General features: G+C 41.1%; 1 protein-coding gene across 2 annotated transcripts in view; it reads right to left on the bottom strand.

The window, feature by feature from the left end:
* JAK2 (Janus kinase 2) overlaps positions 1 to 24,830 on the bottom strand; it is a 139,966-nt gene that overhangs the window by 58,960 nt on the left and 56,176 nt on the right. The gene's annotated exons all lie outside the window — the stretch shown is intronic.

Raw genomic sequence — 24,830 nt, 5'->3', positions numbered from 1 at the left:
CATAAAACAGAGAAAAGTCACCAAGACAATGATTCAGCCAGATACTTGAGCATGTCTAAATTTGCATGTGACTAGTCCCACTATGTAATTTTCAGGGGACTACTCCAATACCTAAAGTTACTATGTCTAAGGCCCCAATCCTGCAAGTTGCTCTTCCTCGAGGATCTCTATCCCTGTGCAGAGTCCCATTTATTTTAGGCCATAGTCCCCAAGTCTGTAACTGCATCCACACCAGCAAAACCTTAGGTTTGTTTAGTATTTTTATTTTACTTAAAAAAAAAAAAAAAACACACAACACACAAAACCAGTTACTGCCATTAGCTCTTAAATCCTCAACAGTCTCAATTTAAAACCAGAACTGGTCGAAACATTCTTTTGTTGGAATTTGCCAAAGTGGTGCAATCACAATGCTTTGAAGGAGGTTCAATTTTGGTGAAGCTCCATTGGCAAAGCTCGCCTTTCTGGCGGGCTGCTGGCTAGTCTTGGCTTCCAGGTTCTTCGGCCCTGGAGCAGCACATCAGGAGGACCATCCCCGACCTAGGGCTTCATTCCCTCTTGCAGAGAATTTTCAAGTTTTGGCTTGCATTCCTAATGGTAACAAAACCAATTTGTAAAATATCAAAATCCTCCATGAAACAGAATTGCCTCTCTCTGCCCTGCTCTACTTAAAACACTTCCAGATAGAAAGGGGTAAATACAGCGGATCAGGATCTACCTCTCATTTTCCTTTCCCTGCTTCCTGTTTTGGAGCCCTCTCATTCAAATAACTAATCACATATAAAAAGGCCAGGATTTGTCAGAGCCATTTAATGGGAACACAAAAATTAACAGACCAAAAGAAACACAATAAGGGCTTATAACTGAGCAGGGGAAACCGCAAAGAAACACTAGAAACTATCAATAAACTAGCCAAAGGAATACATGTAGATTGTCAAATCACTCTGTACCGCAGCCATGCAATTGAAACAGTAATTTGATAATGTTCTCTGGCTTTTACTGTTAGGTTCTGATGTGCTGCCACAACAAAGATTAGAATGCATGTATTCAAAGTATATCACATTCAATTCTGTAATATTATGCAAAGCTGGCATATTCCAAAACCTGTGTGTTTTAGCCTGCATAATACAAGGAAAATACAAACAAGTTATTTTGACAAGGACTGTGAGAGTGCTGGAGAGAGGTAAGGGGTTCATCTTTTTACAGAGCCCCATCTGGTTTCCAAGGAAATGTCACCAGCACTGGCCTTGAGTCCATTCCCCCAGCCACAGGTGGATATATTTACTGAGCGGGAGGCTAAATGGGTCAGCTTGACTCAGGATAAACACTTGAACAAGTACAGTAACTCCTCACTTAAAGTCGTCCCGGTTAACATTGTTTCATTGTTATGTTGCTGATCAATTAGGGAACATGCTCGTTTAAAGTTGTGCAATGCTCCCTTATAAAGTTGTTTAGCAGTCGCCTGCTTTGTCCACTGCTTGCAGGAAGAGCAGCCCGTTGCAGCTAGCTGGTGGGAGCTTGGAACCAGGGTGGACCGGCAGCCCCCCTATCAGGTCCCCTATGTTCCCGGTGCAGCAGCTGCCCAGCAGGCTACCAATTGCAGGCCGTTCAGCTGTCCCTCCCTCCACTGCCAAGTGCTGCTCCTGACCTCTGCCTTGGAGCTGCTCCCCAGAGCCTCCTGCTTGCTGTGCAGGGAAGGGGGAGACTAATATCAGGGTTGTCCCCCTCCCCCCTACTCCTGCCCCCCGCTTGCCCCTTCTCCATATAGAGCAGGGGGAAGATACAACAGGGTTCAGGACGGAGAGAGCTGGCCGCAGCTGCTGTCTCAACTTCCTGATCTTTTTAAAGGCAATGTACTTAGAATGTGGTGTCAGCATACTTAAAGGGGCAATGCGCATCTCTCTCTCTCCCACACACAGGGTGTGTGTGTCTGTCTGCCATGCGGTCTCCCCTCCCTCCATTCATGGTGCCTTGCAGAGTGTGAGGCTACATTAACAATGTGTTAACCCTTGAGGGCTCAGCCGAGTCCTAGTTCATCATTTAGCAATAAGGAATTCCCTGGAAAATATCCTACCTTCTTCCACCCTCTAACTTCACCACCTCAACCAAGCTTCACAATCATCATTGCTGTGTACAGTATTAAATTGTTTGTTTAAAACTTATAGTGTGTGTGTGTGTGTGTGTGTGTGTGTGTGTGTGTGTATTATATATAATATAGTTTTTTGTCTGGTGAAAAAAATTTCCCCACATTTACATTAATTCTTATGGGGAAATTGGATTCGCTTAACATCATTTCGTTTAAAGTCACATTTTTCCGGAACATAACTACAACGTTAAGCGAGGAGTTACGATATTCTGATACCTGAGGTTTATTACTAGCCTTGCAACATGCAATAGGTCAAATAGTTTGCAAAAAAGATACATTAAAAAAAATAAATCAAAAAAATATTAGCTGCTGCTTGAAAATTCTTAGTAACAATGCCTAAAAAAGCCGTTTTTTTTTTTTTTTTAATTGTTCCTCAAAAGTATCCTTTCATGAACAGGCTAAAATAGAGACAACCACCAACTAAAAGGAAGGTGCAATTATTCTACTAGGACAGGAATGTTCAATGGCTGGCAGAGAAATAAGATAAAACAAAGAAATAGCTGAGAGAATAAGGATGATCACTTGTATCATTTGTTATGTTTTATGTTTAACAAAGTGTAAGGTTCACAGATCATTTGATATGACATATAAGTGGTCCAAGTACATAACAGCATAAAATCAACTGCATTACATAGAGATGATGTACCAATCTATGACAAATACAAGTACTTATAGTTATTACTGCAAGAATGTCATGTTATAGGACAACAACAACAAAAAAGGATGTGTAGAACAGTAGGAAAGAGCCTATTTGAAACTGCTAGTCTTACATGGGGAGGAAAAAGATTTACACTAATATATCATATGTAATGAAGTTAAATGTTTCCCATTAAGGCAAAATAATTAAGAGTGAACTACAGTACATGGATGATGAAAAAACTTGGAAGTCACAAGAACTGAAGATTTGATTAATGGGGAAGCAGGGTTTACAGAGATTTGTGCTTACTATACTTTAAAACATATTTGCTACAAGAGAGTGAAACTGAATAAATGAAGAACGTATGTAAATACATAGGTGGCTAATATACATGGGCCATCCCAGTGGTGTAGAGGCAGCTGGAGGGCTTATATTTGGATCCAAAGTACGTAGGAGGTGGAAGTGCTAAGAAATCAGTATGTCCTGAAGAAAAGAAAACCTTCTCTCTCTCTGGAAGCAATCCAGGAGTACTAATTAGCCTTCCTCCACCAGAGTCATCTAAAATTCTAACAGGTCAATAAATATGATCTCATGGGAGTGTTCTGCCAAGGTAAAACAAAACATGTTAAATCTAGAATAGCTTGTTAGGATGAAGAAAGACACAAGCAACTGGTTAAAATGTTCTTTGTCCCTGTCCTTCGAATGTTATCTTGAGGACATTCTACCTCAATCATATCACACAATGTTGTATTCCTCAGTGTTCTGCATGTGGAGAGAAAAAAAATAAGGAAGTCCCCAATCCTAAAATTAGTTAGTTAATTAATTATTTCACCTTGATTTGTTAACAGTGAGAGTTTAAATTTATATTTTGCTTCTGTTTTAAAGAGAAAAAAGAGAAAGTTTATCTGTATGGAGTTTTATGAAAAAAAATGGTCTAGATGAACATGCATGCAATTCAAAATATGTGTTATTTCATGGGAAGAACTCCCTTGAATTTAAGGATGACTGCAGTTAGGGGCCAAAAACATAGCTGAGGCTTGGCATACCACAAAGATTCATAGATTCCAAGGCCAGAAGGGTGATCATCTTGTCTGACCTCCTGTATAACACAGACCATAGAACTTCCCCAAAATAACGCCTAGAGGATATCATTTAGAAAAACGTCCAATCTTGATTTTAAAATTGCTAGTGACGGAGAATCCAACACAAACCTTGACAAATTGTTCCAATGGTTAATTACTCTCACTATTAAAAATTTACACCTTATTTTCCAGTCTGAATTTGTCTAGCTTCAACTTCCAGCCATTGGATCATGTTATACCTTTCTTTGCTAGACTAAAGAATCCATTATTAAATATCTATTCCCCTTGCAGATACGGACAATCGTCAGTCACTCCTTAACCTTCTCTTTGTTAAACTAAATAGATTGAGCTCCTTTAGTCTGCCACTATAAGGCATGTTTCCTAATCCTTTAATCCAGGGATTCTCAAACTGGGGGTCATGACCACTCAGGGGGTTGCAAGGTTATTACATGGGGGGGGTCATGAGCTGTCAGCCTCCACCCCCAAACCCTGCTTCGCCTCCCTAATAGTGTTAAATATAAAATATGTTTTTAATTTATATGAGGGGGTGTCACACTTATAGGTTTGCTGTGTGAATGGGGTCACCAATACAAAAGTTTGAGAACCACTGCTTTAATCATACTTGTGGCTTTTCTCTGAGCCCTCTCCAATTTATCAACAGCCTTCTTGTGGGCACCAGAACTGGACACCGAATTCCAGCTGCAGTCACACCAGTGCCAAATGCAGAGGTAAAAATAACCTCTGTACTCCTAATTGAGAGTCCCTTGTTTATGCATCCCAGCAGAGGTGTCATGCCCCCCCTCCCAGATTTCTGCCAGGGTTTTCTGGATTGGTTCCCTCCCTGTGCAGCAGCTCCTGGAGCGGGCAGCAGGGAGAGGGAGCTGCAAACAACTGGGAGCTTTAGGGAGAGGCCACTGGGGGGGGGAGGGGAAGTATACTGGGAAGGGGTAGGCATGACTCAAGCTGTTGGGGTGGAGGCAAACCTTTAAATTGTGCACCCCCTCACCCCCCACTATCAGCAGGTACCAGTCATGTCTGCATCCCAGGATCTCATTAGCTCTTTTGGCCACAGTGTCTCACACTGGGAGCTCATGTTCTGCTGATTATCCACCACGACTCTCAAATCTTTTTCAGAGTCGCTGTTTCCCAGGAGAGTGTCCTCCAACCGTAAGTATGGCTTGCACTGTGTGTGTCCTGTCCACATCCCCTTTCCTCCAGCAACTTCTGCTTCACTGGAAGCAAGGACGGTGAGTGTTGTAAGAACCTTTAAGTTGTCTCTACCCCACTGGAGGATCACTTTTATACCAGAAGGATACTCCCTGGGACAGACTGGACGAATTTAGGGCTAGATTAACAACTTAGTGTGGTGGAAAGTTGTTGCAACATGCCAGAGGACCTGGTCCAAGATGTTTCACTAGGTTCTGTCAAAGTAAACAGAGTGGAAGCCAAGATGTGCAGTGCCAAGTATAAAAGTAAAACATCCATGAGGTGTACTGGAATTGAGTCACTGACATCAGAGTCAATGACAATTGTACACAGTCTAGACATAAAAAATGCAACCCAAAGCCCTTTGTACATGATTCCCACCTTGCCTAAGTGACAACAGTAAATATCAGGAGGAGCAGGGCATTTAGTAATCATCTCAGACAATTGAGTAAAAAACAAATGCAATAATATTCAGTGATTTTTTTTCTCTTTTGTCTAAGACTGCAATTTCATGTCTGAACACCTAAACATTTTCTAATGAACATAAAAACGTGTTTTTATTTGTTGAAATAATACACACAATCAGTGAAACTGAATAACAATAATACATATTTTACTGAAATTAATTTTGAGGGAGCTTTAGAGAAGGGAACCCTCTATATCTAAACACGTCATTTATTGTAGTGTCTCATGGTAAATTACAATACTAACTAGAGCTAGCTGGAAAATAGTTTATAGATTAAAGTTTTCATTTTGGGGTTTTTGGTTTTCCAATGAAACAATGGAAAGCAGACACTTGATGTGAAAATTTTAGTTTAGTTGAAACCCATATTTTCCATTGAAGAAAGTTTTCACAGAATATCTTCTACCAGCTCAAAGAGAGAGACATCTCACAAGTGAGTACAATACTGCTGTATGTCGATAAAATTATTGAACACCTAAATTGATCACCTTATAAAATTATAAAGGTCTAGCTACACAGCTGTGCCTAATAATGTTAAAAAGTTTCTCAGGAATCTATTGCCTATGGAATTCAAGGATGAAGCTGCATAGGTGCCGACTCCGTGGGTGCTCCAAGGCTGCAGCACAATGGAAAAAAAAAAAAAAACAGTGGGTGCTCAGCACCCACTGGCAGCCCCATGGGTCAGCGCTTCTCCCTCCTCCTAGTGCATCCCCACCCGCCGGCAGCCCCACTGATCAGCACCTCCCCACCCACCAGTAATAAGCTGTTCTGCACCGCTGGTGGGGGAGAAGCGGAGGCTGGGGGGATGGGGTGGAAAGAGGCGGGGGCCCATGGAGGCATAGCTACTGGTGGGCCTGGGTGGGCCGCAGCCCACCCACTTAGGATCTAACCAGGCCCACCCAATTTGGAACCGGAGCCCTCCGAATCCGCAGGCTAGGGCTCCCGACCCTGGCTTTGCGTCTGTCTGCCCAGTCCGCCCGCGTCCCTCTACTGCCAGCGCCGCATGCTGCTGCCCCAGTCTCCAACCCCGCGCCTGGAGTGTGCCTCGTGGGGGCGGAGCTAGAGCTGGGGCCATAGACCAGGGCAGCAGTGTGCGGCGCCGGCAGGAGAGGGATGCAGCTGGACTCCAAGCTGGGGTTGGGAGGGGCGGGCGGAGCTCAAGCCCCGGCGGGGCCCCCCCGTCTTCCCCCGGGCATGCTCCGCAACCTGTGTGCCCCAGACAGCCTCATCTTCGGGTGTCTGCTTAGCGGTAAGGGCCAGTTGGATTGGGTGGGGAGAGGCGGGGTGGGGTGGTGGTTTGGAGGAAGGGGTGGGGTCTGGGGTGGAGTATGGGTCGAGCAGCCCTCAGCAACTCGGTAAGGCGGCGCTTATGTGAAGCTGGAAGACTGAGAACTGAATGCTCTTGTGAGCGACTGTGCTCAGTTTCTTGCATACTGAGAATCTCTAACAAACTTGGCTGACACCAGAAACTGGGCCTTCTGATTACCTTTGACATAAGAACATCCATACTGAGTCAGACCAATGGTCCATCTAGCCCATTATACTGTCTTCCAAAAGTGGCAAAAGAGATTAAATGTTAGATCAAGGCTTATGAAAGGAAGACCATGACCATAAAGACAGTGGGAGACAGGGGGTGAAGTGCAAACCTAGGGCCAGATTTTCAAAGGCAAGTTTCACATGCACCCTACTCCCAATACACACACACACAAAATTACGCCTCTGAAAATCTACCCTCCTGGAACAAAGATGTACTCAACTTTTCATGGCGACCTTTGGATGTGACCTGCCAAGTGTTTTTCCCCCCCCAGTTGATCTTGTGTCCTTTTTTTGCTTCTTTATGATGTATAAAGACCTTAAAGGTTTTTAAAAACATTTTCTGCTTTTGTTTTTTGTTTTGTTTTTTTATTTGTTTTTTAAACTTTAGCAATATCAGCAATATCAACTCTGGCCTTCCCTGACTTTGCAGGAGGACTTCCTGAATATCTCAGAGACTGATCACTGTAAGCTCTCACAGCTGAGTGGAATGGACAGAGGTACTGAATCTTTAACAAAGACGTCCCTTTCCCAAAATGTTCATCATTAAGATTCTTGTTTTAAAATTAATTAAAATTAAATAACACAAACAGCAAGAGTCTGAGCCGCTTATACTCAGACTGGAAAAATCTTGACTTTTCTAAATGAAATAGCTGGAAAAGGACCTTCATTTGCTGAACAGGAGACAATTTCCTGTTCACATCCTGTTGATGTTTAATTTATGCCTGGGAAAGCTATGAGCTGGTTCTCAGACTGAGGAGCTGCAATTACCATGATTTATGACTAGGCCTGACAAACAGGAAACAGATTCTCCTAAAAGTGCTTTGTTAACTTTGCTCCCAATATGGAGCTGCTAGCTAGCAATGGGGGTGGTATGGAGGGTGGCCATTGCAGCTTGGTGTCAGATACCCATCTGGAGGTCAAGGGAAAAGGGGCTGGGATGAAAGCTAAAATATCATAGGCATGAGTCATAATGATAAAGGAAATGGGATGGTTCAAATAAGGAGGAGGAAAGGTAACCGGAGTAGTAGGTAAAGCTTGTACAAACAGAATAGGAGAGATAAAAGCAAGCAAATCAGTTAGGCACAGGTTAAAAAACAAGAGAAACATTAGGTAGGGGCTATCAAGCACAACACACAAGAGTTAAAAGGAAACTAAGTGAAGATTCGTGCACAAAAGGGGAAATTAAGGTGTGGGGAGGAAATTGCACGTGGCGTCTCTCCCTCCTCTGTACAAATGTCTGGTTAGATTAAACTCTTCAGGGCAGGAGATCTGTCTTTTTACGTCAAGTCTAAAGTATATGGTGCTACAAAAATAACAGATTCATTTACATTTCTGATGTGGTTAATCAACTCTTTATATGTAATAGCAATAACTTGCTGAGCAAATGTGATTCGCTCTAGTCCTCATTGATTTGAAGCTGCTGCAGAACAGCATCTGTCCCTACACACAGGTACAAGGCTTACAACAAAAAGCATACAGTAAAGCTGTCTAACTCACAAGAGGAATCTAATGGGGAAAATCATCTGACACTTGCTTGGATTGGAGCCAGCAAAATCTGCAAGAGCAGCCAGCCCTTACAGATGATTTTCAAGAAATGAAAGTCATGGACATACAGGAAAATACAGAGATGGAAAACACTGTGTAATGTCACCAAAGAAAAACCAAAACTAAACTAAAAAGCCCCAAGGAATAACCCAGCACTATTTAGTAATAAATGCGTTATGTCACAGGATAAAACAAAGAACTGAGTAGAAGCTTCATGGTTCAATAAGTATATTTGACCAATTATGAATTTCAGAAATAAATCAAACTATTACAACATTTTACAGAGTTCAACATTAATCTATCCTATCCAATCAAATTCAGTCTCTCGCCAATATATGAAATGCGGGCTCCAGCCATTCTACAGATCAGTGGAAGGTGAAAAAGAAAGAACTGATATACAAAATGTATACTTATATGATACCTTTTACTTCAAAGTACTTTATAGATTTTACAAGACACACACCTCTATATTTAATCATGGGGGAATTCTGCCCAATGCAGATTTTAGCAGAAATTAATGCTGTGCGCGCAGAATTTCCTTTTCCTCACAGGAATGGGCTGCAGTGCTGCTAGCCGCCACTGGACTCAGCAGAGCCCAGCTTGCACATAGAAGACATTGCTGGGGAGAAAGAGAGGGAGCTAAACGGTTCCTGGCAGCTGCAGTTCCCAGAGTGCCCCGAGGGAATACAGGAAACTCTGTGTAAGCCTGGGTCCAAGCACCAGGCTCTTTCTCCCTCTGGATCCCTGGGCTCTGGGGAAGGGGGGACGGCATGTGGGTATCTTGGCTAGGGGGCCCCCACAGTTGGGCTCTGGGGACAAGGGGTTCAGGTATATTGGCTGGGGGGGGGCCTCCAGGGGGGCTCGGGGGGGGGGGGGGGGGGGGGGGGGGGGGTGGGGCCCCTCGACTGGGCTCGGGGGAAGGAAGGGGGCAGAGAAACAGGAACTGGGTTGTCATAGGTGTTTCTTTAACTCTCTACTCCCGGGGGAATTTTTGTGTGTGTCTGTATTGTTACAGACATACTTGCTGACAGGTATTTTTAAATAAATTACCAAAATAATTGAAACTGGCATGAATATGTAGTGTTATTTTGACAAATAAAATTTGCAGAATTTTAAAATATTGTGCACAGAATTTTTTTTGCACAGATTTTTAATTTTTTTATTGCAGAATGCCCCCAGGAGTATATATTTTACCCAGAGGACTTCTGCCTAATTCACTATGCAAGTTGGATGATGTACAGTGAACAAAGGAGCTGTTCGGTATATATTTTTTTCTTTACTGTTCAATATGTGGTTCCCTGCCTCATTCACTGAGCACCATTCATCCCTCACTAAGAATGAAGCAAGGGTCCCTGAGTTGTAATGGCAGCAGCTAGAACTCCAAAGTCAATCTGGTGTACAGTATGTTTCACTACGGATAAGGGCAGCATATTGATCAAAGTGAGAAATCTCAATCAAGGTCACGTAACTGCTGCTCTCAAGATCTGCTGTTCATTGCTCTGCGAAGAACAAGGCAGAGATTGGAATACTCAACAGCAAACAGAGAGGATGGCTTAACATACAAAGAAACAAATATGACTCTGCATGTCAATTCACATCTTAGAGTTTAGCTTTCATAATTCCAATTGGGCACTGAGCACCCACAAAGAAAACATCATTGATGTAAACATAGCAAGTCCCACCAAAATGATTTATGTTTTGTTCTAGGTTTAAAAAAAAAAAAAAAAGTGTCCATGTGTTCCGTGCCAGAATATTACTGCACTTAAGAAATGAAATCTCATATACAGTATGTAAACAAAAACTGGGTCAGTCCGGACTGCTGTGGAAAGACTTTACAGAAGGCAGAATATAGGTCTGAAACATATCTTTCCATATAATTCTTCCTAGCAGGGACTTTTTGAGCACATAATAATGAAGTTGCAGAAGCAGTTACAACTCTCTTCTGGAACAAAAATCATCTGCCGAGGCACAGGTACGTGAACAGCATTTGAAATAATGGCTAAAACAACTATCCTTCATTGTAAGCAAAATAAGAGTAAAGAGACTGAAAGCTTTACATGGCAGGAACTGCATCTCCTACAGCACTGAGCACACTGTCAATACTCAATTATTTAATTAATAAATAATCAGAAGAGGAGACAGTGGCTCAGACAGATTAACTAACCATGTGAAAAGAGAATTCAACATCCTATTAAAAGAAATTATTCTTTAGTGTGTCTACAAAATTGTTACCTAAAAAATATATATATATAGGGACTACGGATGAGACAAAACTGTGGCTGTTCTTTGGGCAGAAGTTTTATGAAACAGGCAATGTGGCTGCTAAATGAATCTGGAGAGTGGCCTCTTCTAGTCTTGTGTCAGAGTTGTTGGATAACTGTAGGACAGTACAAAGTAATTCATTGAACCACTAAAAGGAAGTAATAGGATCATTTGGTGAATTGACACCTCATCTAATTCACCTTCTTGAATAACTGAATTTAAAATATCTAAAAATCCCCCAGCATTGAACAGTATGGATGGATTTGGGTTGAAAATACTCATGGGTCACTCTGGAGCTACAATGAAGAATTGGCCTTGTAACAAATGCAAGGTTTTATTCTTCCACTCTCATTTCTCATTGCAGCCAGTGAGAGAGGCAATTAGAATAATTTGCTTTGCAACACCTTGCTTTCTCCTGTATCTGCTAAGGACTTATGTCTCCATACCAAAGTTTAACCACTCTAATTGTATAGGTATCGTTAAAACAGTTCAGCCCCACGTAGTGTGGATGCAGTTATACTCATATAAAGATGCTTATACCAATATAGTTTATTCCTATACAGAAAGGGCAAAAAGCTACATTGGGATAACCTTTATACCACTATGAGTGTAACCACATTAGTGGTTGTACCAGTATAACTATTTGGGTAACACATCCCACTCTCTAACAAACACAGTTATAATACCCATACAAAAACTATGTGCAGATCATGCTTTGTCTACAATGCATAAATCAAGTGCGTTAGAAAATATGTTAACTCATCTTTTAATTAACATGTTGTTAAACAGCATTGAGCATGTAGCGTAGACAAAGGCAGTCACATTTAAAAAAATGTGTTAGCTGGTTGTGGTTAACTCAACAAGAAGAATAGCATTTTATATTTTAAAAGCTCTGCATAAACATTAATCCATCATCACAGCAAACCTGTCAGGTAAATTATCTTAATCATGGCAGACCTTTCACCCCCTAGATGGAATACTGCCCTGATCCCTTTCCTGAATAAACCCTCTTTCACTCTAATCTTTCAGCCTTTACATTCATTTACCTCTAAGGCTAACTAGATTCTTGCAGTGTGTCCAGTATTCCTTTTTCTGGCCAGTGAAATGTTTTGGGGGGTTTTTGTTAGCTTCCCCTGAACATTTATTCACAGTGTGCCCTACTTGTTAGAGGTAGGGAACTGTCAAGGTAATATTCAACTGACTGTAGACTAATCCACTCCCTGTCTATCTCAAATGCAGTAGGGATCAGGAAAAGCTCTCACCCCAAAGACACTGACTGGCAGATAGTACCAATACCATTCCTGAGTTGTATGATAGGAAATACACCCTCCCAACTTTCCTGGTTCGCATCTATAGTAATGTGAATCCAGGCTACTTACTATTGTCTGAATTGATTAGTTCATACTTCTTCAGCTAGAATATGGAACTCTTCATTGAATCATGGTAAGAAAGGATAATAATAGAGGAGCTGCAGCTATTTTTTTAATCTGAAAAATTAATACACTATACAATACGTAGATGTGCCCATGAAAATCCTCCCTTTCTTAGACAATGCTGGCAAGGTCTGCAATATAGTTATGCCACATGCCTTACAACTTAACAACTCTCTGTCATCTTGTTGCTTGTCCACGTAAAATTAGAATAGCCATTTTTACCAAAGGAAATCTCTTTAAAATGGAACTTCCAGCTCATTAGCAAGTCAGATGGGGAAAATTCAAATTCCATCCAGGAGCCTTTCAAGATGAGGTCAAAAAATATCACAGCCAACAAATTCAGTGCGTCTCCTTGCTCAAAATAGCAGGGACAATTAGCAACTGTGGCAACAAGTAACTGGGGTCCATCGGAAAAGTTCAATCTCCATTTCCAGTTATGACAGTTAAATCCTGAAGTCCTGGCTCAAGGGAAGGACTATTCAGAAGAAAGCCCTGGCCAGCTAAAAGAATGCACACAGATACCTATCAAAAATCACGTACGCAAGTGATGCCAAATTTGTTCTATAAAAAGCATTTTGAGAGCAAAATAGAGAGTAAATTTATAGCAGGAAAAATACAAGAGACTTTGCCTGGCAGCTACTTAAGCTTTTTGCAGCTGTAGTTAAGATTTCTAAGCACATTAATGTATTTTGCAGTTTCCACAAGCAGGCCCTTCAGAGCTACTAGTTCTGTACCATTTATTGTTAATTTCTTATTAGGTTCTGAGAGAACATGGAATAAAACAAATCTCTTGAGGTAAAAACGTAAGCAGTTGGTTATCTGTTTTACCTTTTTTTAAAAAAAAGTATTAAAATATTATTGAAATATGACTGACAAATACTCATTTGACTAGTACAATGCAAAAACCTCTTCACTTTCAGTTATCTACATGGTAAAGACTATTTACATAGGTTATATTCTTCTAGGCAATATTTTGTATTTTATTTATTAGTCCTATAATTCAACCAAAGGAAGAATCAGAATATTAGTCTTTAAAAAACAAAAACTTGGGGTGAAAGAGGATTTATTCAGGAAAGTGACATGGGCAGTATTCCATTCAGTGGGTGAAAGGTCAGACTAAGAACACCCAAGAGAAAAATTCTTGATCCTTAAAATTAACCTGATGCATGAAATACACTATTTTGATTGTCCAGGGGAGGCAGTCTGTAATTCTAGAAATACACTCAAGAGAACCATTTCTAAAAATCTGTCTGATGATGGAAAATTTTAAGTCCATTTATAGGGAAATACACGCATTGCATTATCTAAATCAGAACTTGTAAAACAAAGAAAACATATTAGTTATTACAAATCACCAACAATGAATGCATTTGTAAAACCTAGGGTTAACGTAAATTTTAAGAATAATCACCTTTCGCTATACAAATAAACACATTTTAAACTGAAATAAACTTGAGATTTTTCTGATAATTTATATCCAATTTGCATACCAACACCACAATTCAATTCATGCTCTCTTTATTCCCAACTGCCAATTTTTATAACCATACCTCTGTCACTCTTTGTTTTTTGGGTGGCTTTTGGGGGTGTTTGCTTTTGTTTGTTTTGTTTTATATTTACAATTTGGGGAGAGTAAACTTAGGACTTGATATAACACTGGCACAGGAAAGCACTTAGTAAAATAAACATTCACACACAGCTCTGCACCTCAGTCCTACCTTGCAACATCTGTGCTAGTCCAGTCCTGGAGCTCTTTCTAAACAATGAACGCCAATTGTGTTAACTGTGCTTAGCTGGGTAATTGTTTTATAAAAGAGACAAATGCCCACCAGAAACTGAACAGCTTAGAAAATTTATTTCATTTGAGAGAGAACTGAATTTTGGTGAACCAGAGGAAAAAAGCTCTCAGACGTTAAGGTTATAGGTTTGGTATAAAAACAAACAAACAAAAAGCTAGATATATTAGATAGGGAATTAAGAAGTCCTACCCAATGTACAACTAGCATTCTTCCACATTTTCCACCTTTTTCACTGTCAACTAGTTCTACTTACAGTATATTCCTTCTTTTCCAAGGCAAATTGGGATCTAAGATTTATCCTACTACTTTTATCTTTATAATCTGTTCAATCACAGTTTACATACCGGTACAATCTAACTGGTCCTTGGCATAATTATCCATTTATTTTCTTATATATATATATATATATATGTATATGTATATGTATATGTATATGTATATGTATATGTATATGTATATGTATATGTATATATATAAAAACACACACACACACACACACACACACACACACACACACACACCTGAAAATAGATCATACTGTTGGTCTAATGTTCTTTATATGCAAGTTTAAACAGCTCCTTGGTTAGTTGAAGAGGAGCACATTAGACCATCCCTCTTTCAGATTAACCAATTTAAAATACCAACAGGAAATTATGTTTCCATGCTTCCTGTAAAATGACATAATAAAACTGCAAAATCTGGAATAGACCTCCACTAAAATGTCTAGAAATATTTTTTCAGGTACAGCAGTGACATTTCCCCCCCTTCATGTGTGACAGCAACAAATTACTAAAAATGCACATGAATCCTCAATACATTTTTTCTACTGCTAGTACTGAAAGTACTGTAACTATTTTTTTTCATTCAGGGTAGAAAGTTGTATTTCCAAATTGGTGTTGAGATATTTATATGGGAAACTCTTTGAACAACATTGGAAAAGGGTTGCATTTGCTATACCTTACCAGAAACATAACTACAAGATACTAAAAGGCGACAAAGAGTCCTGTGGCACCTTATAGACTAACAGACGTGCCACAGGACTCTGTCGCTTTTTACAGATCCAGACTAACACGGCTACCCCTCTGATTCTTGACACCATACAAGATACTAAGTTTCTGTTTTAAGTATGCTGAATTTGTTTTTTGTGGCTGTACTGGCATTCAGCTTCAGACCAATATTTATACAGCAAACACATGTCATGTACAACAGACCTAAAGCCAAGTCAGTGCAGACTGGAAAAGCCTTCAATTGTTTGAGCTGTGTAAATGGTACAAGACAAGATTATCTCTTTGCCTATTGATCGTTGTCTGGATGGCAAAACCACTTGGCACAAATATTAAGTATTCATCTTTATTTTGATGTAGCTGGAATCTCTACCAAAATAGGTCTTAGAGTTACACAAACCACAGATAATTTTTTTAAAATAATTACTGGGTGCATTATACTTCAGCCAATTTTACTACTCCACCAACGTATTTTGGTGTCTTGGTTACAGGGCTAACTATACCTCTGTCTCTCTGAGTGCACCCCCTCAGCTGTAAGGCACTGTGCCTTCACGTCTGCGGTGGAATAAGTCTCCCCACTCTTTGACTGGCCCCTGGGCTATACTACCTAGCGTATCAACCAGTCTTATCCAGCAGGTCTGAGTTCAGACACATGCAGTCCTTGCCTTCAGGAGTCTGTCCCCAGTGGTTAGAGTGACAACAAAGCCTTCTTAAAACAAATATATTCTTTATTTTGCAATAAAAACAAAGCAGAAAAGGATTTTTTTTTTTTTTTTAAAAAACAACAAACTATTCTACACACTTGTCCATTTTACCTAAAGGCTTACAATCACCTGATGGTAATCCAAGCAAGCCTAAATTTCTCCAGACACCCCAGCAGGTGCCTGTGTCTTAGACTGGTTTTCCACCAAAGAACTCCCCAATCTCTTAAGAGAGTGATCCTTTTCAAACTCCTACAATCCTTTTGTTCTTCTGGGTTTCCAGGCTTTGGCCCTTCTTGCCAAAACAAGCTTTGTAAGACGGCTGGAGCTAGGAAGCACAATCTTCAAAAATAATAGTTTGGGTGTCGTCTCTTAACAACCCTTAGTGCTCCCCTAGAGATGGCCAAGCGCTGTCTACACTTACAGCACTGCAGCTGCGCCACTGTAGCACTTAGCGAAGTCGCTACTCATGCCAATGGGAGAGCTTCTCCCGTTTTTGTAGGTACTCCACCTCCCCAAAAAGCGATAGCTTCTCCCATCAACATAGTGCTGTCTACACCAGGGGTTAGGTCGATAGAACTATGTTGCTCAGGGGTGTGGATTTCCACACCCGAAGTGGTGTGGTTATACCGACATAAATTGGTTGTGTGGATCACGCTTTAGTTTGAGCCAGTTTTCCCTCTGCTTGTTTTTCTTGACAGCTCCCTATTTTGCCAAACCAACAGATTCATCTAGTAAACATTCCAATAACCAGGTTAACATACAGTATTCATAAATTATTACAGGGCAACTAGCACAGGGCAATCCAACATTAAGCAACATTCATGTAGGAATATAAAACTACATTGTTTACTTAAAAATTGAACATCATGAAATGAGAGTTACTATTGGAAAACATTTATATTTAGACAATTAATGATATTAATCAGAAAAATTCCCCTTTGGCCTTTGAACGGAAATTTCAAAATTTGAGCTTAATAGTCCAACAAATATTTTTAAGATCAACAAATTGCCCTACATTCCTTAAATGAAATTAGAGCTGGCAACAGTGGAGGTTTATTACACCCTACAACAGACGGAACAGCTTGAAGGAACAATAAAGAAAAAAGATATTGTACTTATTTACTCTATGTACTGTACTTTCAGTTTGTGTTCCTGACAGGTCACTTCATAGGTACCAAGATACAAAGCCTAAACTTTTCATTACACAAATATATCCATTCACTATTGGAACAGCAATGAAAAAAAAAAACTGACACAGATTCATGGCAAACGTCTAGAAGAGAAAGGAGTTCACCACTGTAAATGTTCCACACTCTTGCGAAGTATACACGCTCAACACGACAAGCTACCTAGCAAAGCAGCACCGCAGACTGAGTGCCCCCTTGTGGATCCCAACATTCACAACAATGTTACCAAAGGGACCAAGCCCCAACCACCTTCTGTCCACTAATTCACAGAAAACTATCAATTACACATTTCTGTGAGAAACGCATTGCATAAGCATGCTATGATAGCTGCCTTAGATCTAGTGGAACGAACTCTAATTTCCTCACATTTACAGGAATACCAACTAAGCTGCAACAACTTAGTACAAAGTCTTAACCATTTTGAAAGTCTCTGTACTGAAAGTGGTTTCCACCCCAGATTTACCACCAAAAGTTAGGAATAACCTAAATATCTTTTGTCCAAACTACTCAAAACTCCCTTAAATATCAAGTTCACGCAACCTAGTTTCCTCAGGTAATACATATAGCTTTGGGGAAAGACGGTATTTTTTTATTGTCTACTATAAATGAAAGTCAGTAAAAATTGGGGCCAGGATAGAAGATCCCTTTTCCTTGTAAAATGAAGGTCCAGCCATCAAAACATGGGTTTTATGGGAAATAGGTCGGGTCAAAGAAACCCAATTTGATTTTAATGAGATTATAAGATTAGTTGATAAAGGCAACTACAGAGATGTAATAGCCTTCTGTAAGGTATTTGATTCAGTGCCGCGCAACTTTCTTATTGGGGAATCATCATTGAATGGAGTTATTTCTAGTGGGGGTCTGCAGGGATCAGTTCTAGGTCTAATACTATTCAAAATCTTCATCAATGATTTGGAAGTAAATAAAAGATCACTGCTGAGACTATTTGCAGTTGAGACACAGATTGGTGGAATAATAAATGATGATGAGTACAGAGCAGTCACAGAGAGTGATCTGGATCACTTGGTAAACTGGGTCCATTCAAACAAAATGTGTTTTAATACAGCCAAAAGCAAGATCATACATCTACGAACAAAGATTGTTGGTCACACCAACAGAAGGGTGACTGTATACCAGAAAGCAGTGACTCTGAAAAAGATTTAGGGGTCACAGTAGACAAGCAACTGAACATAAGCACCCAGTGTGATATCTTTGCAAAAAGGACTAATGCAATCCTTGGATGTATAAACTGGGAAGTGATGTTACCTTTGTATATACAGCATTTGTAAAACCAACACAAAAATACCAAGTAAAGTTCTGATATCCACATTTGAAAAAGGATGTTGAAAAAATTGAGAGCATGAAGAAGACAGCCAGAACAATTATTCAAGGGCTAAAGAAAATGCCTTACAGTGAGAGACTTAACAAGCTAAAGAGGTCAGTTCATTTAGTTTACGAAAAAGAAAACAGAGGTGAATTGACTACAGTGTCTAAGTACCTTCACAAGGGAAAGATACTGGGTACTACAGGGCTCTTTAATCTAGGAAAGACAGGGATAACAAGAACCGATGGCTGGAATCTGAAGACAGACAAATTCAAACTGAAAATAATGCACATGTTTTTGACAGTGGGGATTATTAACCACTGGAACAAATTACCAAGGGATATAGTGAATTCACTATCTCCTGATGTCTTCAAATCAAGACTGAATGCCTTACTGGAAGGTATGCTTTAGTCAAACACAAGTTAATGGGCCCAACACAGGGGTAACTGAATGAAATTTAATGGTCTTTGATATACAGGAGGTCTGACTTGTTGATCTAATGATCCCTTCTGGCCTTACGATCCACAAAAACTTCAAACTAACTTACTCTCCTTACTGATGTCATAACAAGCAAGGAAGTAATCCTCAGAGACAGATGATAAATAGTGCACTCCCTCAAAGGTTCCATCAATCTGGTTTCTACTATCTGAACTCAGATGGTACAAACCTGGTTTATTTGATTAAAGCTAACAGACCAAAATATTGGGTATACTGGTAAACAAAAGAAGCAATTTGGTACACAAGACTCACAGGAAAAATATCCTCAATTTCAGCTAACACCACCTCTTCATCAAGACCTTCTGAGACTCCAACAATATGTCCTGGAGTCATATGTAGGTAACACAGGAATCATTCAGTTATGAAGACGCCCTACCACTATCTCTAACCACCACCAGTGTGTAGGCGTCTGCAGATGCTGGATCCAATAGCAATAACTGGGCAGCAGGACCTATAGAGGTGCTAATGGCAACAGTGCAGAGTCCCTTGATCTGAAAATGCTTCCTATTCTGATCTATTCTGAGAATCATGGGGTTTCTTACACCTTCTGGAACGCCATGCCTCCTCACAGGTCTAAGGGGAGTCCCCAGGAATGTTTCCTATTTTTCCTTCTGTGTAAGAGAAGACAATAGCTTGTCTGTTCCTCTGACAGTGCCAACGGGCCCTTGGGAAAGGCGCTACAGCCATAAGGTTTTGATTGCTTATCCCAAGGATACTTGGAAGATTTTGATTTAAGACTTCATCAGAACTGACATTATGAGTCCTAGAAAAACTCAAGAGTCGGATTGCCAAACCCGAGGATCAGAAGAAACTGGGACCAGTGGAAGCTAGACCTGACAGTTCAAATCTGATGGTCCCTTGCCAAAGAAACCACCTTAAATAACAGTCTCTTTCCTTATGGGCCCCAGGGGTGAATCCTGCACATACAGACATGCTGTCCAAGATGATGCTCTGCCTAAGACACAAAAGGCACTGAGGATGATAGTCTGCTACAGACATTTTTGTATTACATGATAGCCTGGTTTTAATTGTGTATTTGTCAGTCTCAGCCATGCCTGAAAAATCAAAGGGAACAATGAACAATAAAATGGGACTTAACTAGCAGAGTCTATGTGAAACCAACCCAAGTGGCCAAAATCAGATAAAGTCCTACAGACCCAAAACAGCACAGAGCTGGAGTCAGCATAGGATGCATCTCTACCTAAATTAACCTACCTAAATTAACTACAAACTATTTACAATGGGGGGAAATATATTAAAAGCAGGAAAACAGAGTTCTTAGGAGACAACACATGGAAACTCCAGGCATACATAAATGGCTTCCAATACTTGTGGCTGATTGGCAAAGAAGGAATTGAGAGGGATGGAATGATGCTCCCTTTTTATAACCACATATTGAGTGTTTGCATTTGCAAGTAGGCATTCATGTTCCCTAAAGGGGAACTGTTTTTCAGTGTGATTCCTGTCTTGCAATACTGATGGAATAGTACAAATCTCAACAGGAGACATCTACAGAGGTAATTTTCAAAAAAACTTCAGACAAATACGCCATGCCTCCAAATTTTAAAAAATTTGAACCCCTACAATATTCAGGGCTACCTATTTTAGCAGTGTTATTTTGGAATTCAAAATTATGCACATTAATTTTCACTATCTCACTAACTACTGGTAGATTGTGTTTTCATGTGCCTTATATTACATACCCTACTCCCCAAAAAATTCATTGTAGGAACGTAGGATTTGACATGCCAGATCAGACCACAAGTCCAGAATCCTGCTCCTAGGTCTACTGTAATACAAATAAATAATAATCACCACCACCACCACCACATTGGAAACCTATGTAGTATTTCACATTCCTGAAAAATGGGAAGCAAAATGGCAATCTAGTTTTTTTGTTTATTGACTAAGCAACAGAAAATATGTTTAAACCCAAGGAGATGACACTGAATGATGATTGTTAACTCACAGTGCAGTATCCAAGGACTGTAGGACCTAAAGTACAGCATGTGAAATCAACCTCTTGTTCCACAACCCCTAATAAAACCTAGTTACAATAGATCTGAATTAAAGACACAATTCCAGCCTCAGCTCTAATTATCATTTCTTTTTTGGGTTTAAATTAGACCTTATGAGAGCAAAGTTTTTTGCTGTTTAATTTCTGTTTAGTTAATTAAAACTAGCTGAAGTGTGTACAGAAAGAGCAAAACTGTTTCAATTATTTGACTATTGCTCTCAGCTTCCATTCATTTCAAAATCTGGCCAAAAGTTAAACAGCTCTAAAGGAATCCCTTCAGATTCAAAGGAATCCCTTTGACTCCCTTAGGGAATTGATGGGCAGGATCCCCTGGGAAGCTAATATGAGGGGGCAAGGAGCCCAGGAGAGCTGGCTGTATTTTAAAGAAGCCTTATTGAGGGCGCAGGAACAAACCACCCCGAAGTGCAGAAAGAATAGCAAATATGGCATGCAATCAGCTTGGCTTAACGGTGAAATCTTCGATGAGCTTAAACTCAAAAAGGAAGCTTACAAGAAGTGGAAATTTGGACAGACGACTAGGGAGGAGTATGAAAATATTGCTAGAGCATGCAGGGGTGTAATCAGGAAGGCCACGGCACAATTGGAGTTGCAGCTAGCAAGGGATGTGAAGGGTAACAAGAATGGTTTCTACAGGTATGTTAGCAACAAGGTGGTGGTCCAGGAAAGTGTGGGACCCTTATTGAATGGGGGAGGCATCATAGTGACAGATGATGTGGGAAAAGCTGAAGTACTCAATGCTTTTTTTGCCTCGGTCTTCACAGACAAGGTCAGCTCCCGGACTGCTGCACTGGGTAACGTAGTATGGGGAGGAAGTGAGCAGCCCTCAGTGGTGAAAGAACAGGTTAAGGACTATTTAGAAAAGCTGGATGTGCACAAGTCCATGGGTCCAGATCTAAGGCATCCAAGGGTGCTGAGGGAGTTGGGTGATGTGCTGCAGAGCCATTGGCCATTATCTTTGAAAATTCACGGTGATTGGGGGAGGAGAGCTGCCAGTGGGTGAAGAGCACCCACCACGGAGTCGGCGCCTATGGAAGCAGATCCTCAAGGAATCCATTTTGAAGCACGTGGAGGAGAGGAAGGTGATCAGGAATAGTCAACATGGATTCACCAAGGGCAAGTCATGCCTGACCAACCGGATTGCCTTCTATGATGAGATAACTGTCTCTGTGGATATGGGAAAAGCGGTGGATGTGATAGATCTTGACTTTAGCAAAGCTTTTGATATGGTCTCCCACAGTATTCTTGCCAGTAAGTTAAATAAGTATATAGTCCATTCATCCAATCTAAGGTGGATAGAAAGCTGGCTAGATTCGGGCTCAACAGGTAGAAATCAACGGCTCAATGTCTAGTTGGCAGCCGGTATCAAGCGGCGTGCCCCAGGGGTCGGTCCTGGGGCCGGTTTTGTTCAACATCCTTATCAATGATCTGGATGATGGGATTAATTGCACCCTCAGCAAGTTCGCAGATGACACTAAAATGGGGGAGAGAGGTAGATATGCTGGAGGGTAGGTATAGGGTCCAGAGTGACCTAGACAAATTGGAGGATTGGGCCAAAAGAAATCTGATGAGGTTCAACAAGGACAAGTGCAAAGTCCTGCACTTAGGAAGAAAGAATCCCATGCACCGCTACAAGCTGGGGACCAACTGGCTAAGCAGCAGTTCTGCAGAAAAGGACCTGGGAATTACAGTGGACAAGAAGATGGATATGAGTCAGCACTGTGCCCTCATTGCCAAGAAGGCCAACAGCATATTGGGCTGTATTAGTAGGAGCATTGCCAGCAGATCGAGGGAAGTGATTATTCCCCTCTATTCGGCACTGATGAGGCCTGGAGTATTGCGTCCAGTTTTGGTCCCCCCATTACAGAAGGGATGTGGACAAATTGGAGGGAGTCCAGCAGAGGGCAACGAAAATGATTAGGGGGCTGGGGCACATGACTTACGAGGAGAGGCTGAGGGAACTGGGGTTATTTAGTCTGCAGAAGAGAAGAGTGAGGGGGGGATTGGATAGTAGCCTTCAACTACCTGAAGGGGGGTTCCAAAGAGGATGGAGCTAGGCTGTTCTCAGTGGTGGCAGATGACAGAACAAGAAGCAATGGTCTCAAGTTGCAGTGGGGAGATCTAGTTGGATATTAGGAAACACTATTTCTCTAGGAGGGTGGTGAAGCACTGGAATGGATTACCTAGGGAGGTGGTGGAATCTCCATCCTTAGAGGTTTTTAAGGCCTGGCTTGACAAAGCCTTGGCTGGGATGATTTAGTTGGGGATTGGTCCTGCTTTGCGCAGGGGATTGGACTAGATGACCTCCTGAGGTCTCTTCCAACCCTAATATTCTATGATTCTATGAATCCCTTTCTTGTGTGTAAATATGTAATATCTACTCTCTCTCAAAAGGTTTCATAACAACCCACTGTCCTGGCTGATGATTCTCTTCCCATTAAAAAGGCTTTACTTCTCTATGGCCCAAAGTGAGCTATTTTTTAATTTACTGCTTGCCATATTTACCCATTACGGCCATGGTCCTGCAAACATATATGCATGCAAGTAACTTCACGTACATAAATAGTCCCACTGTACTTAATGGAACTATTCACATTTGCAAAGTTATCATACATATAAGTTTAGCAAGCTCAGGATAAAGACCATAGGTCATTATAACAGCGATTTCTAACTACAGCTGGTCAGAACTTTTTCAACAAAATGAAATTTCATAGAAACATGCATATTTTGTCAGAGCTGAAAACTTTCATAGAGACATATTAGTTTGGATGACATTTTTGTCAAGAAAGGTTTTGAGATCCTGCATTCGCTGGTAACTTCTGACATAAGAGACAGACAATCATAGAATCATAGGACTAGAAGGGACCTCTCGAGGTCATCTAGTCCAGTCCCCTGCACTCATGGCAGGACTATATTATCTAGACCATCCCTGACAGGTGTATATCTAACCTGCTCTTAAAAATCTCCAAAGATGGAGATTCCACAACCTCCCTAGGCAATTTATTCCAGTGCTTAACCACCCTGACAGTTAGGAAGTTTTCCCTAATATCCAACCTAAACCGCCCTTGCTGCAATTTAAGCCCATTGCTGCTTGTCCTATCCTCAGAGGTTAAGAACAACAATTTTTCTCCCTCCTCCTTGCAACAACCTTTTATGTACTTGAAAACTGTTATAACCCCTCTCAGTCTTCTCTTTTCCAGACTAAACAACCCCAGTTTTTTCAATCTTCCCTCATAGGTTATGTTTTCCAGACCTTTCATCATTTTTGTTGCTCTTCTCTGGACTTTCTCCAATTTGTCCACATCTTTCCTGAAATGTGGCGCCCAGAACTGGACACAATATTCCAGTTGAAACCTAATCAGCGCGGAGTAGAGTGGAAGAATTACTTCTCGTGTCTTGCTTACAACACTCCTGCTAATACATCCCAGAATGATGTTTGCTTTTTTTGCAACAGTGATACAGTGAGAGACAAATTGAAAAGCTGTTTGTCAATCTAAAAACCTCCATTTTGACACAATTTCATTTCATAAAAACATCTGAAAGGTTTTGTTTTCATTTCCATGTGGAACAAAAACAAAATTTCAAAACGTTAACATTACTGCAAGAGAGAATTATTGTCCTCCAGATAGCTGTACTTCTAACCTAAGTTCCCTGTAAGCTGTGCGGCCGCGCAACAGCCTATTTAGCACCGTGCAAGTGCTCAGTGAACCCGCCGTGGTTGGGGACCAGCCGGAGGAGGGGCGCCTCTCCCCCGGCCCCCAACCTGCCCCAGCCAGGGTGCACCTCCGCTGGCACTGACTCTGCTGCAGCCCAGCCTGGCCCCTGGCCAGTCCAGGGTGCCCCTCCCATGGCAGGAACCCAGCCCCGGCCCAGACCTGCTGGGGTAGGGGAAGGGGCGCCTATCCTGCAGCCCCAGCTCCACAGCTGCTGCTGCAGGGAGAGAGGTGCCTCTCCCCCCCCCCCCCCCCCCCC

The sequence above is a fragment of the Terrapene carolina genome, unplaced genomic scaffold (assembly GCF_002925995.2).
Source record: "Terrapene carolina triunguis isolate 2854851 unplaced genomic scaffold, T_m_triunguis-2.0 Scaffold113, whole genome shotgun sequence".
NCBI classification, from domain to species: domain Eukaryota; kingdom Metazoa; phylum Chordata; order Testudines; family Emydidae; genus Terrapene; species Terrapene triunguis.
Note: the sequence above shows the minus strand (reverse complement) of the source record. Positions and strands in the feature narration are given on the sequence as shown.